The 22,673-nt window shown below is 39.7% G+C and overlaps 1 protein-coding gene across 1 annotated transcript in view; it reads left to right on the top strand.

Annotated features, from left to right (window-relative positions):
- The window catches only part of Cntnap2 (contactin associated protein 2), a 2,029,549-nt gene that overhangs the window by 990,668 nt on the left and 1,016,208 nt on the right, over positions 1-22,673 (top strand). The window lies entirely within an intron of this gene.

Below are 22,673 nucleotides of genomic sequence, written 5' to 3'. Positions count from 1 at the left end.
GATTGACATAAACAAAAGTCATTCATTCAAATGCTAGCTCCCCTCCAAGTGTGTATTGAATATAATCACCTTTGGGCCAACAGTTCCCTGGGTTGTCATAGTAAATGGATTGCATTTGTCAGCGGAAAAGCTTTTGACAGTCTCCACTAATCTCCCATCTGGATTGCTGTTGGCCATGGATGAGGTCACCAAAGGCCTATAGCAGTTCCTATTCATCTCAGTCCAGAGGATAGACAAACTGCGAGAGCCTCACATTTGTGGTATAGATTATAGGATGTAGTGTGATGTACTTTATTGCTTTATAGATTTGAGTTTCAAAACCCTATCAGGAGAATCTTGACTTTCCCTTGGGCAATTGTTCTGCCTTTGAGATACACCACCAGCATAGGGTCATGATGTTTTTTTTATTATTATATCTTAATCAACTGAGTCCTCCAAGTGCCAAAAACCACACTGTAACTCCAATCTCATGCCTAACTGCTAAAACTTTAACATATAGAGTGAAGTACTGAGCCACTGAAGAATCATAAGCTTCAAGAGATTCTAAGATATATGTTATCAAGAAGAGGATGCAGGTGGACCTGAACTACTATCCTGCCCCCTGAGATTCCTCTGAAAGAAAGCAGCTACCAGAAGTAGGAAAGAAGAAAGGATAAGGAATAATGGTGTTCCTGGTCTCTGAAAACCCTAAGAAAACACTTGCAATAAGTGAAGTCTGTAGAGACAGTTTCTGTCCCACCAGGTCCACTGCCCTTCAGCCCCAAATAAGGACACAGAAACATATTAATTATTGAACTGTTAGTCAATGGTTTAAGCTTCTTATTGGCTATCTTTGTCTTAATTATTAACCCACTTCTATTGATCTATGTATTGTCACAAGGCGGAGACTTACTCATAATCCCGCATGTTACTCCTTCATCAACATGGCATCTCTCCCTGGTAGCTTCTCTCTGCCTCCCTCTCCCCAGCATTCTTCATCTGGTAGCCAACCCTGTATTTCTTGCCTGGCTACTGGCCAATGAGTATTTATTCATCAACCAATAAGACAAACATATATACAGAAGGGCATCCCCCATCAGAAATACCTGGTTGTGTTGCATCATTTTCCAGTAAGGTGTGCACCTACATTTCTGTGCCTGCTCACTGGAAATTCTAGGGCAGGTCAGGCTTCTGATTGTGCCCTTTCTTTGCTTTGTTCTTGTGTGAGAATCAGCAAATCACAAAGAAAGTAATCTTTGGGGTGTTTCTCCAACAAAGGAGGTCACAGCTGGTTAGCTGGTTTAGCTGTTATCTCTACCTCTCAACTGAAATTCCATAACACTTCATTAATTTTAATAATTGAGATGATAATAAAAGAGGCTATTATATTTATGTATCAACAAATTACTGGATAATAGGCTTTTACATGTATGTAGGCCAGGGCCCATGGTTATATGAGTACAGCTTTAAATTTCTAACTTTATTTAGGCCATTATTTTTAATATCCTCTTTGCATTTGAAAGGAAACAGCTGTGGTAAGAAAGTTGAAAGGAGAAGTCTAAAGAGCATATGTTGGGCATGCAGCTCACAAGAAGGTGACATTTAGGGGAGTCAATAGGATATGTGAGCTTTCTGAGTTTGATAGTACTGATACTAGAGAGGTTTAATGGAAGGAGAGTTCATCTGTTTCTAGTTGCTAATTTGTACCCACACATCTATACAAGCCTAGCCATTGCCATCTACAGTAGTAGGGCCACATTCAGTGAGTGGCTTTAATCAGACACATTTATTTCTCCTAGTTGAAGGCAAAAAATCCAAGATCAAAATGTTGTTAGATGTAATCCAATGAGGACTGCCTTTGCGACTTTCAGACTGTCCTTTTTCTTATTGTGTCCTCATACTGTGTAGGATAAAGGAATGACTAAGAGGATGTTGAGAGAACAAAATAATCCTCATGTCTGTTCTTATGTTGTCGTTGTTTTGAATTTTTTATAAATTGTGTTTGAATTAGAAACCATCTTATTTTAAATATCAATTCCAATTCCCTCTCCCTCCCATCCTACCAAGTCCACCACCAACCCCCATCCTATCCCCCATCCACTAACCAGGAAGGGTGAGGCCTTCCATGAGGGATCATCAGAGTCAGTCAAGTCATTTGGAGCAGAAACTAGGCCCTTCCTCGTGTATCTAGGATGATAGAGTATCCCTCCATGGGGAATGCAGTCCAGAAGTCTATTCCTGCACTGGGGATAAACACTGGTTCCACTGCCAGAGGCCCTATAAATTGCCCAGGCCTCCTAGCTGACACCCACATTCAGGGGGCCTGGTTCAGTCCTATATTGGTTTCCCGGCTTTCAGACTGGAATCTGTGACCTCTCACTTGTTCTGGTCAGCTGTTTCTGTGGGTTTCCCCAGCATGGTCTTGATCCCTTTGTTCATCACTCCTCCCTCTCTACAACTGGATTCCAGGAGTTTGTCTCAGTGCTCAGTGGTTCTCTCTTTCTGCTTCTATCAGCTTCTGTATGAAGGCTCTAGGATGGCGTTTAAGGTAGACATCATTCTCATTATAGGGAAGGGGCATGGCTTAGATTCTTAGTTGGTGTTATCTTTGTAGATCTCTGGACATTTCCCTAGTGCCAGATATCTCTTTAAACCTATAATAGCTCCCTCTATTAAGCTATCTCTTTTCTTGTTCTCCTCTATTCATCCCTAGACTCAATCAATATCTGTTCTTATGAGGAAGCTAATCTTATTGTCATGATTCCACCCTCATGGACTAATTACCACACAGAGACCCTCAATTTCAGACTTATACCATGGTGGGGGGACACATTTTCCATATATAAATTTGGAGAAGGGCACACAGGTAGTATGTAACAGTTGTCTTTCAGTCTTCACTGAGATAGACCAGAAGTTAAGTAGCTAACTAGATAGATATGTAAATATGTACAAATAAAAAGTATTCCCCTATTGGATTTATTTCTGAGGACTGTTCTAAGTCTTGTAGTCTTTCCTTATTCATGAAATCATGCCAACATTCCGGCATACATCTTGTTCTCTGAAATGTCCTTACGAACCCTACATGCTATATAAATTTGTCATGTAAAGATGGAGTCCCAGAAACCCCTGGATTGACTTGCCCATTGCACAATATTTGAGTAACTTGAAGCACTTGACTGACTAAGGTCCACCGTTTTTGTTGACTCTGAAATTTGTTTTATATCTTCTTGTTTCACTCCAAAAATCACAGGAGCAAGAAGTATTTTATCAAGTGATATTTTTTTAGTGATCTGAAAATGGAAATCTGGGTAAAGGATATTATGGTGTGTATTAGATTCATGGGGTTGCTCTAACAAGGTACCACAAACTCAGTGGCATTAACCAGCAGTCATTTATTCTTAGTTTTGGTTACAGGACATTTAGAATCAGGGTAGGAGATGTCAGATGGTCTGTGGTTCTTTTAGAGGATCGAGGGAAGGAGTCTTTGACTTTGATAGCTAGTGACAGTTTTAAGCAATCCTATGGACTGCTTCTGAAACAGACCTTCATGTTGCTTCTATCTTCAAATCCTTGGAGTGTCTCTGTGTCTGTGTTTCCTTCTGATAAGGTCACCAGGCACAGGTTTAGAGCCCATCCTAGTCTCTCTCACTTCATCATCCCCTGGGTATTGCTGTGGGAACACTATTTCCAAATTAGAGCACATGCCCATGTCTAGCTTAGAATATTAGCACACCTTTTAGAACAACACAGACAGCGTGTAGCGAGCTAAGTATTAGCTGTGCAAGCCTCTTCGGGTTGCTTGGTTACAGTCCTCATTGCTGTGACTTAACACAAGACAAAACTGAAGAGGGGGCATTTCTTTCCTATTCATAATCAGAGGACGATCCTAACAGGGAAGCCGTGGGGCCAGGGAGTGCTGTAGAGGCAGGAACATACGGCAGCTGCTTGCTCACTTCATATTGGACAAGGAAGTGGAGAGGACAGTAAGCATGATTGAGCTATCAATCTCAAGGCCTGTGCGTTAGAATTCTACTTGTTCCAGCAAACCCCCTCTCCCAAATGTTTCTCAGCATCCCAAAACAGTACCATTAGTTCCGGTACTGTTTCATTACATGAACCTATAGGGGGCATTTTATATATTTTACATTTAAACCATGACACCTTTTTTTTTGCGGGGGATGGGGGCAGTTGGAGACAGGTTACTCTGTGTAGCTTTGGAGCCTATCCTGGCGCTTGTTCTGTAGATCAGGCTGGCCTCAAACTCACAGAGATCTGCCTGCCTCTTCCTCCAGAGTGCTGGGATTAAAGGCATGTGCCACCAAAGCCTGACTCCATGACACTTTCTAGTTACCATATTCCTAAAACAAACTCCCAACTGTGCTTTTCTATTAGGTTTTTTCAGAGGTGGTTCTTATAGGAGTTAAACAATCAAAATTTCAGAAACTATAGCTAAAGGGAAGAGTCAAACAAGCACCAGCAGGAGAAAATAGAGCCTAGGGCATTTTGGGTGAAATGATTGCTGTTGGCCAAATTTACAAATAGAAATGTGTGAACTCTTAGAAGTATGAGGAAATCAATAGAAAATATTTCTGAGAGAAGCTGAGCTGGTACATCAGAGTATCCAAACTCATTACTCTTAAATGTTACAAAACAAGTAAAAGCTAGCAATAGGGAAAAGCATCACTGTAATGAGAGAATCTACATGTATCCAAGAGTGTGTACCTAAGATTAGTTAGCAAACAACGGGAGTAAAGCCAAGTAGGACAAGGGGTGAGAGTCTGACTTTGATTCTTTGTCAGTTTTCTAAAGCAGAACTTGAAATCTAACTTTGATTTTATTGGAATAATAAGTTACTTTTGTAAAAGAAATGAATTTATTAGACGCCTTTGTTGTAAATAAAAATATTGATGAAGATAAACCACACTGACAAAGGAATGCCCCCTAAAATCTGCCTCATCCTTTTCTGTTATCACCCTTCCAAAAATACATACTTTGTAATGCTTTCCTTTCATTGTCAGCTTGATACAACCTAGAATCACTTGGGAAAAGTGTAAATGAGACATTTCCCATGTTGGATTGGCCTGGGGGTCATTGCTGTGGGGGATTGTCTTAAATTGAGTTCATTCATGTAGGAAAATGGAGTCATCTGTGAGCAGCACCATTCACATGCAAGGGGTATAAGAGAACTTATTTATAAGTAAGTTCTTGAGGGAGTAAAAGAACTTCATAAGAGCTGAGAGATCAAGCTGAGTATACCAAGAAACAAAACAAGCATGTGTCCACTTACTTGTCTTTGCCGTTGACTTTGGATATGGTGTGAAATCCCTGCCTTAGCTTCTCTACAGTGATGAGGTGTTCACTGAAATTATACCTGAAGTAAATCCCTTTCTCCTCTGAGTTGCATTTTTTTTCTCCGGGGTATTTTATCACAGCAACAGAAATGAAGCAAGGACACACATAATTAAGGAAAAAATTTGGGTCTAAAAATGGTTCAGTGGATGAAGAGCTTACCATATATGCATGAAGTCCAGACTCAAGGTCCCCAGAACCCATATAAAAGCCTAGTGCCCTTGATGACTCCCTTATGATTCTAGCCTGCTTAGAAGGCAGAGATCCAAGAAGCAAGCTGGCTTGCCAAATTAGTCAACTCGTAAGTTCTAGCTACAGGTGAGAAATCCCGTCTGAATAAATAAGATGAAGTATGTTTGAAGAAGACTCCCAACATCACCCTCTGGCATCCCACATGTGGGTATGCACACGTGTACCTGTGAATGTACACATATATGCTCAAAAACATGAAAACATGCATGCACATCACAAAACAGGGACACATGCCAAAAAAAAAAAAAAAAAGACAAAGACCAGATTGAGTCATCCTGATGTTATACTGTGTCTGTACATTTGTGTAATATTCATCAATTACTATGCATAGCAAGGAAGACTGCTTTGGGTAACCTCCTTAGTACCATGGGTTTGTGTCTAAATTCCTCATTGGCCTCCACATTTATCACCTCAGTGCTGGGCAAGTTTGAAGGATTGCACTTGAAAGGTTCTCCTAGGAAACACCTTCAAAACAAACATGGGGACTGTCCTGAGAATTTAAGTCCTTCAACTCGTTCAATGTTCCATTTTCTCTCTGCTGGTTGAAATAATGCACAATAGATCAACATTTTCTAAGCCTACATTTCCAAATCCCTAGACTTTGCTTCCAAATGTGCTTTGATTTCAACTCTTCTATTACAGAAGTGAGATACACTATCATTCTTTTATATCCAGAGGGATTACAATGCTGGTATAACTAAGAGCCTACAGGGGATGCTTGAAATGTCACATGACTGAAGAGATGGCATTACCTGAAACCTCAAGTAACTGAGGTTGCCCCAGACTTCAATGGCTCCAGGTGTTTTGAATTCTGAAGTTATGGTTTCACATCACATCTGTGGTTGTCTGGCTAATGGACATATACTATAAGTTCCATGTGCAAGAACCTCTTCTCACGTCTTATGGGATTTCATTTTATTACATAAGGTATCCTTTTCTTAAAGCCAGTAGATTGTAGAGGCTGATCACTCTGGCATTTCAGAGTCTTTTCACAGACACACTCTGGTTGGGGTATTGCAGACTAGTTCTCACCCTGAGGCCTCTAAGGACTGACACTCAAACTATCATCATAATATATACTTTTCATAGCCCAGACTTGAGATGCTGAATAATAAAATCAAATGTCCTGTATAAAATATAAGGTTATTGGATCACTTTATGAAATTTCTAATTATAATTTCCATGATTTCTACAGCTTCATCTTTCTGTTTTATTATTTTATAAATCTTGCTGCTTCCATCCCCCTCATTAATGCTTTTGCTAACATAAAATAGGTGTAAATGCTACAAGAAGGCTCACAGAATCCACTGGGCTAGCCTTATGGGGGCTCATAGAGACAGAATTGACAATCAGGGAGCCTGCATGGGACTGACCTGGGCACTCAGCATGTGTGTTACAGTTTTGTCGCATGGTCTTCTTATGGGAACTGGATGGCTTCAGAGTCTTTTACAGATCCTAAGGACCCTACTCCTCATGTTGGGTCACATTGCCCAACCTTAATTCATGGGGTAGTGCTTAGTCCTGTTGCAAGCTGATATGCCTGAATGGGAGACCTGTCCTTTCCTGGACAGAGATGGAGGGGGAATGGATGGGTCGATGGTAACAGAGGGGGTTGAGGACTGGAAGGAGATGATGGAGGGGAAACTGCACCTGGGATTTCAAATAAATAAACAGATAAAATTTATAAATCGATTTAAATGTTTCTAAGATAAAGTATTTCCACTAAGCTATCAGGCTATTATTTCTCTAACCCTAGTCCTTTCATCTTGTCTCATTGCTATGAATTTTCAATTCATTTCTAATCAGGGAAATATTTGATTTGGTGTGTGTGTGTATGCATGTGTGTGTGTTCGTGTTCGTGTGTGTGTGTGTGTGTGTGTGTGCGTGAACACATGGATGACTGCTGTTTCTAGACACTACTACGTTTGCTGATGGGTCCGTGTCTTGTTATATAACTCATTTCTAGACTCTGTGTATGTATGTGTACTACACTAATGACTGCTGTTTGTAGATACTACCACGTTTGCTGATGGGTCTGTGTCTTGTTATATAACTCATTTCTGGACTGTGTGTGTGTGTACTATACTAATGATTACTGTTTCTGGACACTACTACGTTTGCTGATGTGTCCATGTCTTGTTATATAACTCACTTGTGGACTAGTATTTTACGTAGTTTTTATTGAGTTCCCTACTCTTGGGTTCTTTACCAGCCTCCTCCCCTGGGCCTTCTTGGCCCTCTATCACACGTTCCGGCTAACCTCTAGTCTAGTTTCCTAGAGTCCTTCCTTCCCACTCTGCTATCCTACCTCACCACACCCATCCAGGAGATTTTAATCAAACGCTTCTTACCATCCACTTCTTCCCTCAGCTCCTGGTTTATTGTTGGAGTCGCCCTAGCAGAAGTCTCAGGAGAACAAAGATAAATGGCTTCCATATGTCTTCATGCAGCCCACGTGTTCTCAGTGTCTGAGAGATAATAGTTCTAATGACACATTTGTTCATTGACTGGATTAACATTCAAATGGATGCATTTAATGATGACTTAGGACACCTAATTGTTTACCTGATACGAAATAGTTATCCCTGAAAACATGCACACAAGTAACAAAAATGGAATCAGCAGGTTGTATTTATATACTTGTGCATATATGACTGTTTATAAATAAATAATCAAAGAAAAAGACAGTGGAGAGATAAGGGAGGAGTTAAGGAGAGGGAGCATGGGAAGGTCTGGAGGAAGAAAGGGGAAAGGAGGAAGTATGTAATTATATTTTAATTGAAAATGTATTTTAAGAAACAAAAATTTACTTGCAAAAATATAAGTAAATAAATTTACCTTTAGCATCATCCACATTCACATACTTCTTAAGCAAATTTTAATTATACAGAGTGGTTACTTGCTTATGAAAATTCCTGAATCAATGTTTGCTAGTCTATGCAAATTCTGCTCTCAATTAAAAAACATATTTATCAATATTGAAATACTTAGATACCCTTCCTCACACTGATATAGTATTCCTCTCTTTGAAATATTAGTTTAGAATTAATGTCAAAAGCCAACCTTTTCCTAAATAATTAACAATTTATTGAATTTCAGAACAATAAAGAGGAAAATCACAACCCAAAGTCTTCATGATTTCTGTTACTAGTTGACTTCATTTAGACCGACTAACATAATAATATGATTAAAATTCAGGCATTTTTACCCACTTCTAAATGGATCAATTAACATGGTGCTTTCTTTTCCTTGGAGTTTTCACTCTTTCATCCTAGATGATGTGGTACTCCTAAGGTAGTGGATATAATATACTTACTTTCTCAATCAAATTTAGACTCTACAAAATTAATTCCTCATTAAGGTTTTCTGAGTCAATATTTGCTATACTATATAAATAAATTCTCCACTTTTTAAAAATGCATTTCAGGCACTCACCCTACATTGTCAGGACAAGGAAGGAGACTGTTCCCCAATCAGATTACCAATGGACTTTTGATTATTGTTTTATTTCTTGTTACTGTTACTGTTGTTGCTTGTTTTTTTAATTGTATGAATAAAAGAAAATGGCAAAAAAGAGGGAAAACCTGCCAAAACATATATATATATATATATATATATATATATATATATATATTTAGAGAGAGAGAGGTAAGAGGTAACAGCCCTGACTGTCCTGGAACTCAGTCTGTAGACCAGATATACACCTGCTTCTGCCTCCCAGGTGATAGGACTAAAGGCATGTGCTACCACTGCCAGGTTAAAATAAAATATGTTAACCTCAGTAGTCATCATGTTTCTACTTGGAAGTAGGAAAGTATTCAGTATGTAGTGAAAGTTTCACAAGACTTTTTAGACTTTTTTTATAGTTCCTAGAAGTACAATTTGGTTAGCCATGTGATCTGACATAATTATATCCACTATTCTTAGAAAAATCTACATACCCTGCATTTTTCTGGCTCTTCCGACTGTTTTGCATTAGGAAGATTAAGTTGCAGGACGCACTTGTATAAAGATGTGAAAGAACAGAATCATGGAATTGTAAACGCTTTCAAGAATTAGTTTGATTCTTTTTTCAGTGACCGTTTACAGTTGCTTTCTAATCTCCTTATGTCTGTTTAGCTACTGAGAAATCACTGAACTGAAAGGATGCAACATTCTAACCATGGAATTAATACAGAAAATCATGACATCTGAGTTAAATGTTCTTTTCATAGACTTTTTTTAAAAAGAAAATGTTTTCTGTAAATAAATGGCTGTTAAGTACGGAAACAAAGCAAAACTGTCCAAAATTTAAAACTCAAATAACTTACATGTTTAGCACAGACATGTCGCATGTGTCAAGTTATTACTTGGAGAATATAAGTATTTCACTTTTATGAATCATCATGTATAATCGACGCAAAAATTCTCCCTACTCCATCGTGAAAGGGACTGTAGTAACTTTTTACTTTTCTGGATTAGTAACTAGTGTTTAAGGATATTTGGTGGTACTTGCTAACACATGCTAAGGAAGATTGCGTTCAGCTCATCATGATGGGGATAGAACAAACCAGGATTGTTAGTAAGACAAAGAGATTGTGCTCCCTGTGCAATGTCCAGGAATGAGTAAAAAAAAAAAAAAAAAAAAACCAGGGGTGGGGATGAGGATGATCTACTACAGACTGTAAGTCAGCAAATGGGGGAAGTACTAAGAGGAAATAGCTGGGGTTAAGCAGATGCAGAGTAAAGAGACCTCACAGGATTCTTTGAAGAGACAGACTAGGGTACTCAGATACCAGCCAGATATGAAGGATGGGAAGGGAGTCCTTATCAGAAAAGGGAAGATTCAATGTTTAAAACAGGATGCTTTGGCTACACTGGCGTGAGTAGGTTCTTGGCTGAAACCGTGTCATGTAAACGGAAGCCCACCCACTAGACACGAAATCTCAAAGCCTCCCAAAAGCATTACTATAGTCTTCATCAGGAGTCGCTCAAGGTATGTGAAAAGGTGCCGTTAATACAGAATCAGATGATTAAAGATCTACCAGGCAAGTATGACTCAGAATGAATGAATGAATGAATGAATGAATGAATGAATACTCACGGGACTGGCATGGAAAGTGGAGGAAGAGAAGGGAAAATGACCGGGTAAGCAGCTCCAGGGTGGTGCACAGTTCTGACCCAGACTGGTCAGTCTCTTAGGCTCTGCATTAGGCAGGGATGGCTGCACTGTGTTCTGCCTCTTGCTGTGTCACTGACTGGAGGGGACATTGATGCTCATTTGGTGATCATTACCATCGCAGGTGGCCACCCTCTTTTGCAGCAGTTGGATCATTTCTGAGCCTCAAGCAATCAAGGGAGAAATGCCCAGTCCCCCACCCTTGGCAATTGGTTAATGTCACAAAAGCAAAACCATAAAAGCACAGGGGAGTTTGAAAAAATCCTCTTTTCTACTTCCTTACAAACCAGAGAAGCTTGTGTTTTGGTCCACAGTTTTCTTTCTTTTTCAATAAAGTTGCCATTTTGTTTGTATTCCTAGTTCTTAATGATAGCAATGACAATTTATTACTATAAATTTTTGGGTTTTGTACTTGGAGAAAAGCTGTTTCTGGTTATTTGGCTATGTGGCCCTACTTTACTACTGCTTTTTAAGAAGGTAAAAAGAAAAATAAAGGTGTTGCAGAGCATCCAAGTGTGATCCTAAAATTACATCACCTAAAATATATGTCTTGTAGAAACAAAGCAAATCAGAATGCTGAAACCCTTAAGTCTCCCTGGTCTCAAGACTGTGGGATTGTCCTTTCTTGCACTTACACAGCTAGTAACCTGTGTAAGTGCACCACAACACCATTTACTCAGTGAGCACTCCAGGATTCACTGTAACATCACAGAGGTTTTTAATGGAAGCAGAGGTGAAGCATTTGATTCTACGTATTTTTCTTAGGTCAAACAATGTTCCAGTGGTGAATGTGAAAGTGAATGTTACCTGTCTACAGAGGACTATGTGACAGTTATGACCAGGAGACACAAGACACCTGTGAAAAAAATTCAGTTATCAAAACATTATCCTTTGAAACACTGAGACTTTCCCCCAGTATTTGTTGAAAAATAACTAATGGAATTCTGCAATTCATAGGTATACATGGCTTTCAGTATTATTCGTCAAAGAAAAGAACATTTGAAGAACAGAAAATACATGTGACTGGGAGAATAGATCCTGGAGAGCATGTAGTTAACAGTGCATGTGGGAAGACATTTGTTGCAAGATCCAGGAGAAGAGACATTTAAGATGAGTGGAGGGCAGAAATGTGAGTCTTTAGGCTGAGAAAGGAGCATGACTATTCCTACTGTGTAGAAGCTTTCGAGAGATTGAAATAATTCCACTAGTTGTTGAGCCTGTGCAAGAGTTTATACCAAACCCCAGGTAGAGATTTTGTGTACTTGATAAGATAATTCATGCTTTAACACAAGGCCTCATCTTTTATCTTGTATAAGAATCTTCTAGAATGCTTTAAAAATCAGTTCTGACTGGTTTTCTTTGGTAAAAACTGCTTGAAACATTTTCGTATAAAAAGTTAAGCTATTCTTAAAATAGTATAGGAATTTCACTTTAGAAAAACATTTTAAAATTTATTTTTCCAGCTTAAATAAAAAAAGCCTTACATTGTTTTATTCTGAGAACTAAAGGGACTGAAAAAAACATAAAAATAGCAGGTTAATACTACTTTTTGAAGTGTTAGAAAAGCTTGTAATATAGCATTTATCCTAAATTATATTTTGTCCTTTAGGATGTCAATAAGTTATCCATATAACAAATGTTGGTTTTACTGGTCGATTGACATGTTTTCATTCTGGCATAGGTATCCAAAATTATAATATGCCATATAGGCTTAATGAAAGAATTACTGAGGGCATGGAAAGGTAGCTTGATAAGCACATTGCTGACTGTAAAGTGTGAAGACCTGAGCTTGACTCCCAAGGACCCAGGTAAGGGGAACCCAGTAGCAAGCCATCTCTAATCCCAGTGTTCCCATGGAGAAATGGAGAGTTCATAGGCCAGCTAGCCTGGTATACACAATACAAACAACAGACCCTATCTCATATAAGATGGAAAATGAAGTGCGAACTGACACCTGAGTTTGTCCTGTTACCTCAAAACATATGCCCTTATTCTGTACTTGAACCCAGTATTTAATACATACAAAATATTAAAAAGAATGCTTTAACTATTAGCCAATCAAACACCTCTAAGAAAGCCTGTGTGTGTGTGGGGGGGGTGTATTACAATGATTGGAGGAATTGATTCCTGGGACTATGCCAAGTATGTATCGGCAAATATCAAGTATATTCTCTTTGTCTCCTTTGCACTTTAATTAATGTTAAATGTCGAATGTCTATAGTCAGAATACCATAGCAGCATCAGTATCAGCCTTGAAGATGGGCAGTAAAAACGAGAGTAAATGCTCTAGAACAGAGGCGCTCAACCTGTGGGTTGCAACCCCTTGGGCCAATGACTGTTTCACAGGGATGACCTAAGACCATTAGGAAACACAGATGTTTACATTACAATTCACAACAGTAGCCAAATTACAGTTATGGAGCAGCAACGGAAGTAATTTTGTGGTTGAGAACCACAGCATTAGAAAGGTTGAGAACAACTTTTCTAGGATAAGGTATAGCTTTATATAAAAGAAACCCAAGGTAGTATAAAAAGAGTGAAAAGGCTGACATGGCTTTTCATGGTGTCAAGAAACATGGATTCTTCCATCAGCTTCATCAGTGTTGTGTCCACTGGGGATGAGCACTTTAACCCCATCCTTCTTTAAAAATAATAATTATTCGGAGAACAGCAACCAATTTGGAAAAGAGTCATGAAGTCAGTATTTTAAACGCTGTATCATTTGATCTCTCCTACAACCCTACTATGTTATCCAAGAAACACATGTGAAGAATATACAGACAAATGGCATGGTATGATTTCACTAAAGCTTTATTTAAATTTTTATGTAAATGGTAGGATAGGTCTAATCCCCACACGCTGCAATTTAATAGAACCGGAGGATTGTATGTTTGTATGTAGTCACCTCTGTGTTCTGCCAAATCCTAATGAAAGTGACTACTCGTCTCCATATCCCTTCCTAATCCCTTCTTGCCTTCTATCTACCTTCCAATTTGATGGTAAGCTGCCTGGAAGCCCTAAGAAACAAATAATCTTTGTTGATTGCCAATATCTCGAAGCTTATCATAGCCTTGGGAGTCTCCCAGTGTCTGGCAGATAAGATGACAGAGTCAGGATCTTCCTTCCTTCAAAGGCCACTTATGGCAACCATGTGATTACTGTGATTCCTGTCAGAGTACAGGTGTTTCTAGCCTGCTCTAAAGTGGGTTTAAAGCTCCTAAGGCAGGGATTCTCCCTCATTTTCGATTGCCAGTAAAAGCAGACAGACCCTCCCACTTCTCATAACTTCTGTCTGTGCTGGTGAGCTGCCTGCTTCTAGACTGAGTTCATCTCTGTCTCACAAACTTAACTGAATGCTACAAGACTGAGTCAATAAACATCTGCATTTATTTCTTAACATTACAGGTTGCTGTTCCCACTTCTGTCATCTTCTTAAGAACGACAGCTGGCAATCTAATCAAGTATTTTTCCCCAATGTAACAAAGGTGTCATCTTTTTAACCCTGCAGGATCCCAATGCCCATATCTTTTGCCCACCACAGAGTCAATGCCATAAACATTGTAGCTATGTTACCAAATGGGTATCAGGATGGAGTTCAGAATTTATTCTTTGCTTCCACAAAAGAAAATTAATTGGAGACTATCCAAAGCCTCTGCGGAAATTGGTGGACACAGAAACCTATGCTTGCATTTCCTGCTATGCAGTGTTCATCACTCATCTCATAGTGCCTAATAACAATTAACACTCCAAATGATAAATCCAGAAATGCAGAGGAAAAGGGTTGGCCCTCTCAATTTAAGGCCACACTACAGACCTCTCAGCTAGTGCTTAGAGACAAACACTTCATTGGCTGGAATTTAGCAATGTGTCCGCACAGAGCCAGCTAAAAGATTAGTTAAGTGCCCAAGGGCCCTGCTAGGGATCTACACAAGCATGGGAGAGTAAATATTAGAGAGTAATTATCAACCTTGTAATAGGTTCTGTATTTAATATTAAAGAATTGATACTATCTTTGAGTTGGATTAGAGTCTGTGTACCCAATTTTAGTTAATAAAGAGGCATTCAATATTTATTAGGTCCTTGAGAAGATTTTGAAATTTGTGTATGAATGCTTAACCTAAGGATATAGAGTTTGGGGAATTCATTTAAGTCAACTCATTTCTTTTCCAAGTTTTCAATTATCCATCACCTAGCCTGTGGCTTTTCACAACAAATAATTGAGTGGCAAAGTTAAATAGGGGTTTTTTTTCTAGTGATAAAATATTCCCTGGTAGTGTATTTATATTTCTCAGTCATTGCTGATTATGGTTTTAATCTCTATATAAACCTAACTCAAAAGAGAAAGAGTATGTGACCATATCCGCCAAACACTAGAATCCTATAAAATGAATGTTGTTTATCTAAAGTCTGTATGCTTTTCTTTAGCATAGGTGGTAAATGGTTGCATATCTTTATAGAATTTCCATTCAGCAAAGATGTAGGAAAAAGAAATGTGATCATGATTGCTTTCTTTGGGGAACAGAACGTTGTTAAATCAAAAAAGGAGTTTGGTCCTTGAGATGTATCAGTAGCTTTAACACTGGGCAAAGAGCTTTTAATGTCCAAGGCAAGACTCAGTCTTGACATGTTTATAAGACTCAGTCTTGTCATGTTTATTTCATTGTACATCTCCCCCCATGCCCGCTGCCCCCTTACACACACACACACACACACACACACACACACACACACACACACACACACAGAACCTGAGTTGTCCATGGTGCTCATTGAAGCAACTCAACAAGTCAATAAGGGTGATTAGCCACGCATATCTCAGAGTGTTCTACTATGGATGTTTATGTTACTTGATTTAAAATGAATACAGTGTTGCGATTTATCTAAACTTTTAGTTAAAGATCTATGACACACCATGCCTCATCCGATTTACAACCCAGCTGGACCTTATACATTCCACAATGACTAAAGAAAAATTTTTTGTGGCTGTGGAGGAGAGGGGTAGTTCCCCAGTGGGTAAAGCTTTTGCATTGCAATTGTGAGCACCTTAGTTTAGATCCCCAGAATCTTTGTAAAACTTGGGCAAGGAGCATAGGTCTAGAATCCCAATGCTTTAATCAGTGAGACAGGGGGGAGAAAGGGGCAATTCCAATAAAATTTGTGAGCTAATTAGTCTGCCATATGCAGTGACAAACAAGAGATCCCATCTCAAACAAGATAGAGGAATATTCGTGCCAACACCCCAGGAAATCTCATGCCACAGCACACGTACATGTCCCCAGACTCCCCCCACACACCATGATTTAAAAATTGAGAGAGAAATATGTTTTCCCTTAGCAGTAGCTCAACATTAAGCATATCTCCAAAGCGCCTTTGCCCTTCCTTAATAATTACATCTAGTGTTTCCTCAAACAAATTTCATTAAATCTTTCTAAAGCTTATTTTTATGTTTTATGCTTATACTATGTCTTAGGAAGGTATGCTTTTCTATTTTGTCATTTGTTATGCAAAAAATCCCTTATACTATTTGCTTAGTATTAAGGAACACACTGATTTTTAAAAATGTACCATTAATTTACTCTGTCACTAGAGAAGCTAAACAAAGATACGCTTCAGCAGCGTATTTGTTTAAAATAGCACAGATATGAGACTGGAGAATACTGCGTTAAAATTCTACACGCACCTGTAGACGGTGTAGTTGTGTGGGTGCTGGGGACAAAAGTCTTGAGGGATTTCTGAAACATAGTATCTCGGAATGTTTTTGGAGAACTGAAGCTATTTTTGGTACTTAGAAATGAACATAGTAACTTAGAGTGACACGCAATATTTATTTCACGTTTCTTAGTAATTTGTCTTTCTCTGTCAAATCACCCTGTCAAGCTTAGTCTTTGGAGGCCAGGACTGCCATCCCCACTATTAGGGGAAGACTCTGAATAATGGGGAACAGGCAAAAACGTTGGATCATAGTTACTAAAAACCTAGAAAGAAAACATTTTCTGTGTCTGCTGTCTGAATATAGGTTTGTTATAATTCGTCCAATGCAGTGAAGTTCCCCTGAGTAATAAAAGAAAAAAAATGTATTACAAAGTCATCTTCTAGCTGTATTAACTGAATCATAGAACCTATGCCCACTTCTTTCTCATTTTGTTAAAATATAGAAAGGCTTTCCATTTGAATTGTTTTAAGGCATGAAGATCATTGGAGCGAAGAACATTTATCTTGTTGTTTTTAACTGTCTGCACTGCTGATCTTCAGAAATATTTCAATATTACAAACTAAAGCCCCAGATCCTCTGAAACAGACATTCCCCATCATCTCCTCCCCCAGCTCTAACTTCCATCCTTCTGTCTGTATTCATGGACTTAAGCACTCAAGGTCCTGTATGTAAGTAAAATCATGCACTGTCTATCATTTTGTGCCTACTTATTTCATTTCTCTTACTGTCTTTAAGGCCTATACAGGTGACTGGATATATTTGAATTCCACCATTTTGTGGTTGGGTGGTGTTTTACTATGCAGACCACAGCTTTAATTTTTTTTGTTCAACACTGATGAAAATTTGGTTATTATGAATAGTGTGTGTATAAATACATATACAACTATATGTGTCCTCCTTTTGAATCTTTAGGGTATCTACCCAGAAGCAGACTTGTAGGATTACTTGGGGATTTCTTCACCTTTTTAAGGAGTTGCCACATTGTTTCCTCCCCTCCTGCAGTGTGTGGGGTTTATAGCTTGGTGCCAGAGTGCTTCTCACCTGCCTCAGTATATAAGGGTTCTAATTTCTCCGCATTTCTGTCAATTTTCTTTACTTCAAGGTTTTAGTGATCATATATTAATTGGATCGAAGTAGTTCTTTTCTTTTATGAAAAGATAAATTATGTTGATATCAATGTGTCTTGTCTCCTCTTTACATTTAACACAGTCCCTTTCTTGTCTGCAATGTGGCCGAATGTTATTTATGTCTGCCTGCCTGTCTTGTGTACCACTATTTTTCATATGCATATTTGACACCAAGTGTGGTTACAGGCATGGAAATAAAAAGTCAAAAGCCCTTGCTGCTAAAACTAAGGGCCTGAGTTTGATTCCCAAGACTCACTTGGTAGAGAGAGAATCAACTCCCACAAATTGTCTTCTAGACTCCAGACACGTACTGTGACGCACACAAACACACACACACACACACACACACACACACACACTAAATAAATAAATAAATAATAAATAAATAAAGTGATAATTTAAAGTATGCAAGAAAAAAACAAAGGAATGGTCATAAAGATGAATCATAAAGTAGTTGACGAATGTTCTGTATTTTTGACAAGATATAGAATGATCCAGGAATCCTAAAACCCCAAAACTAACATAGAAAACTTTGTCCCATTATTCTTCTGGGAAGCATACATGCTTAGAGTATGGGTCTTTATTGTCTTATATCAAAGGAACCATTTTGCTTTGTCGAGCCTTATAATCATACTACCAGATATTGATTTTTCAAAATGTTGATCCGCCTCTGGTTGCATGAACCTCATCCCCTGGCACCCGAGGCACTTGTGAGTCTCACCTCTTCTGACTTAGACACTGAACTTCTCACAAGTGCAATACATGTCTCACTCACATGCCTGCCTTTACTTGACATTTGTTGCTTACCTTCCAAGTTAAATCATAATCACTGCTTTGAATAACCATTGAATATTCTCATGTGGAAGCTTAATCACCTTTAATAGATCAGAAGACAGACACGGAAAAGTCAGATTCACTCCATTTTTGAAACCTTTGCAGACAGGAAGACGCACCTCTGGCTTTGTGTCACATCTGTGTCTAATGTTCATGATGACGTTTGTATCCTGCTCTCTCACTGTCCATGAGGACATGAGTGTCCCATGTTCCATGACTGTCTATGATGACATGTGTGCCCTGCTCTCTCACTGTCCATGAGGACATGAGTGTCCCATGTTCCATGACTGTCTATGATGACATGTGTGCCCTGCTCTCTCACTGTCCATGAGGACATGAGTGTCCCATGTTCCATGACTGTCTATGATGACATGTGTGCCCTGCTCTCTCACTGTCCATAAGGACATGAGTGTCCCATGTTCTATGACTGTCTATGATGACATGTGTGCCCTACTCTCTTACTGTCCATGATGACTTGTGTGTCCCATGTTCCATGACTGTCTATGATGACATGTGTGTCTAATTCACAAATAAGTACTCAAAAATAAACCTCTGTTCTATGGTGGGGTTCAGGGCTTTAGGGGAATCATTCTTCTCTCTAAAAGTTCTTTTCTTATTGTCCCAGCAAGAGTTCTCAAAATGACCCCCTCTTGCTCTCCTGTAGAAGAAAAGAATTAGAAGGAGTGGTACACATGCAAGCACTTTCCTAAAGAGTCAATCCATTAAGGCATTATCAGTCATCAACAAACACCTTAGCAGAAATTAGTTCACCAAAAAGTTAAGGATCTTCAGAGAAAGTAAGAAGAAGATCAGGGTTTCTCCTATGTCACAATAAAATCAAGTTTATAAAGAAACAGCCAATGTTTTTAGAAAAAAAATAATGTTTTGGGGAAAAACAAAAGACTGACCCGGGAGCTCATGTTCCATATTAACAAACAGCAGGAAGGAAGCAGGAGGGGTTATATCATCGTTTTCTTTATTGTCCTTCAGTGTCCCACAAGTAAATTGGGTCTCAGTGGGATGGGGAGACAGCTCAGTCAATAAAGTGCTTGATTTTCAAGCACAAGTACCATAGCAAAACTCCAGAACCAACATCAAAGCTCGGGGCTTGGTGGGCAAGCTTGTAAGGGATGGAGAGGTGGATGTCTGGGTTTGCTGGTCATTCAATCAAGCCTACCTGGGGAGCTCCAGCACAAGAGACAGCTTTCTAAAATAGTATACTGCATTCCTGAGGAATGTCACCCGAGGCTGACCTTTAACCACCACAGAATCAAGTGTATGCACTCATGCACACCCATCCACACTGGGTTTCAAACTGAAATGAGCCAACATGCTTCAGGGAAAGGATCTTAGAATTCAAAGAGAAGCAGAGACAGAAGGAGCCTCCAACTGTCTGTGTGAAGAACCACCAGTAAAGATTGTTGATAGATATTCCCACGAAGAACTTAGTGACATAGACAAGGTTGTGACTTGGTACATTTTTATACATATATGTTTGCCATATCTGTCTCTCTCATTCTCTCTGTCTCTGTTTCTCTGTCCCTCTGTACGTATCTCTGTCTCTATTTCTCTGTCTCTGTCTCTGTCTCTCTCTCTCTCTCTCTCTCTCTCTCTCTCTCTCTCTCTCTCTGTGTGTGTGTGTTTGCAGGTGCATGTGGAGAATGTAGGTTGACATGTGACATCATCTTCACCTACCTGTTATCTTGAGGAAGTATCTATTGTTGAACCTAGAGCTCACAGTTTTCACTGGTCTGGCTAGGGAATTTGCTCCTATGATTCCCTTTTCATGCCTCCTATGCACTGAAATTATGCCATGCCCTTCTGGTTTTTCTCCTGGAGACTGGGGATTCCCATGGGAGTCCTTATGATTGCATATCAAGTGCTTTATCCACTGGTAACTCATACTTTTTGAGTCCTCAGAGCATTGATGGTCAGGGAAAGCATCAGCTGCCCCACCAGTCTGCGACTCAGCTCTCAGAAAGAGACTGCTGTTGACTGCTTACGAATGGGGATAGAACAAACACAGCCAACCACACAAGTCTGCATAAACCTGATTTTAATCTCCAGAAAAATTCCTAAAATTCATCATTAAATGTCTATGTATCAGCCCAGCAATCAAAGGAGCAGCCGAGAAATACATGGGAGGCCTGCCCTTTTTCTGAAGGGAAAGGAGAAGTGGGTGGGGGAGAGAGAGGAGATTAGGGGAATGCCCTGGGAGAAAGGAGGGAGAGTGAGGTAACTTGATCAGGATGTAAAAATCAATTAATTGTCTAATCAAGTCTTTAAAAAGAAATTCATTAGAATATGACTTTTCTGAACAGTGTTCTTAAGATAGAGAATCGGTAGCTGGCAAGAGGGAGTGCAGCTTACTGACAAGAGTTTTACTTCACCTCCCTCACACGGCTGTGCTGCCGCATCAGACTACCCTGGATTGTGTACCACATCCCTCGGCTCTCTTACGGAGTGAAGAGCTGGGAACCTGAGACACAGCCCCAAGTTGATGTGATTTTCATTACGGCTATTGGTGAAAAACTCTTACAGTGAATTCTGGAGTTAAACTCTGAAGCACTTATTAATTCTCCCTAGTTTTATTCTTAATTCAACATGCAATTTTGACTCCCAAATCAAGCAGTAAAAGACAGAGAGGAAAGGTGAAGAGATATGGTGCTTTTTGTAAGGTAAGGGCACTTCCTCTCACCTTCCCTGACTCTCTGGCATGGAGAGGAAAAACAAAACAGGAGCCAGGTAAGAAGGCACCGGTATATTCTCCAGGGACTGTTGTCTGACTGGTCATTGCTACTCCCCTAAAATGTCACCCTCCCATCCACCCCTCCCATCTCCCTCTCTCCTCCCATAACTCCCCAAACAGACACACACAGAGTCTGGGAGGAAATGGCATACAATGGGTACCACATACTCCAACACCAACACCAATACCAGAATCCATGTGTTTTAAGATGCAGGCACAAAGAAACCCTGTCTCAAGAAAGAAACAAAAAGAGATGTAGACAAGCAATTTGGAAGGAATGTCTAAGGAACTCATTAGCTATAGACCAGCTGTGGAGCCTCCATGGGGCTGAACTAGGCAGGCCCTCTGTATGTGAGAGACAGCTGTGTAACTTGGTCTATCTGAGGGGTCCCTGGCAGTAGGGCCAGGATCTATCCCTGGTGCATAAGCTAGCTTGTTGGAGTCCATTCCTTATAGTGGAATGCCACGTTCAACCTTAATGCCATGGGGAAGAGGGGCTTGGTCCTGCCTCAACTTAATGTGCCAGGCTTTGTTGGCTCCCCATGGGAGCCCTTACCCTTTGGGAGGGACAGGTTTGGGTGGGAGGCAACGGGGGGTGGAAGGAAGGGTGGGAGGAAGAACTGTGGTTGGAATGCAAAAAAAATTAAAAAGTAAATTAATTTACTTTTTTATGACCTCATAGCTAAAGTCACCAGAGAAGGCACTCCATTAAGGAATGCTGCTGAACACTTGTAAGCAGCAAGGAGCTCTTGCCTGGCCTGCTGAACAACCGCTCTACCTGGAGGAAAGTGTCCACACACCAGAAGGCACCCAGTTAGCAGAAAGAACAACTCAAAGTGGGATTCCCATCAGGTCGTTTCTAAACTTTGGCCCCTAGTCTTGACATATGGTCCTTCCTCAGCATTTCAGATCTCATTAAGACTATTCTAAATGTGTGGGGCAGTGGTGGCCCTCACCTTCAATCCAAGCACTGGGGAGGCAAAGGCAGGTAGATATCTGTGAGTTCTAGGCCAGCCTGGTCTACAAAGAAAGTTCTAGGACAGGTTGCAAAACAACACAGAGAAACCCTGTCTCCAAAAAAAGTGAAAAAAACAACAACAACAAAACACACACACAAACACATACAAAGACTATTCCAAATTTACTTTGATATTCTAGAAGTCCCCTGAAGAGAGCTGTTCTCAGTTTCTCCTTCATGGTGATGATTCACTATGTTGGGAAACAATTATTTGAATCCTCATAAGAAAGGAATGCTTTTACTTCCAGGTAAATAGGTGTTCTCAAATGATACGGTTGCAGAAACATAGTGTCAATGATCTTCATTGACATTAATCGACAAGCATCAAGGCATTAGAAAATATTGGGTCTATTTTCCTCCCCACTGGTTGGTCCTCATCCATGTGGTGCCAGATTTTGAGAAAATGAGTCCACTGGAGTATATCAAACCGGGTAAAAAAATGAGAAATTTTTGGTAACTTGCTGTCATAAAATTATCCACAGTAGCAAATAAAC

This window comes from Mesocricetus auratus, unplaced genomic scaffold, assembly GCF_017639785.1.
Source record: "Mesocricetus auratus isolate SY011 unplaced genomic scaffold, BCM_Maur_2.0 Super-Scaffold_100694, whole genome shotgun sequence".
Taxonomy (NCBI): Eukaryota; Metazoa; Chordata; class Mammalia; order Rodentia; family Cricetidae; genus Mesocricetus; species Mesocricetus auratus.
This window is presented reverse-complemented; position numbering and strand designations above follow the sequence as displayed.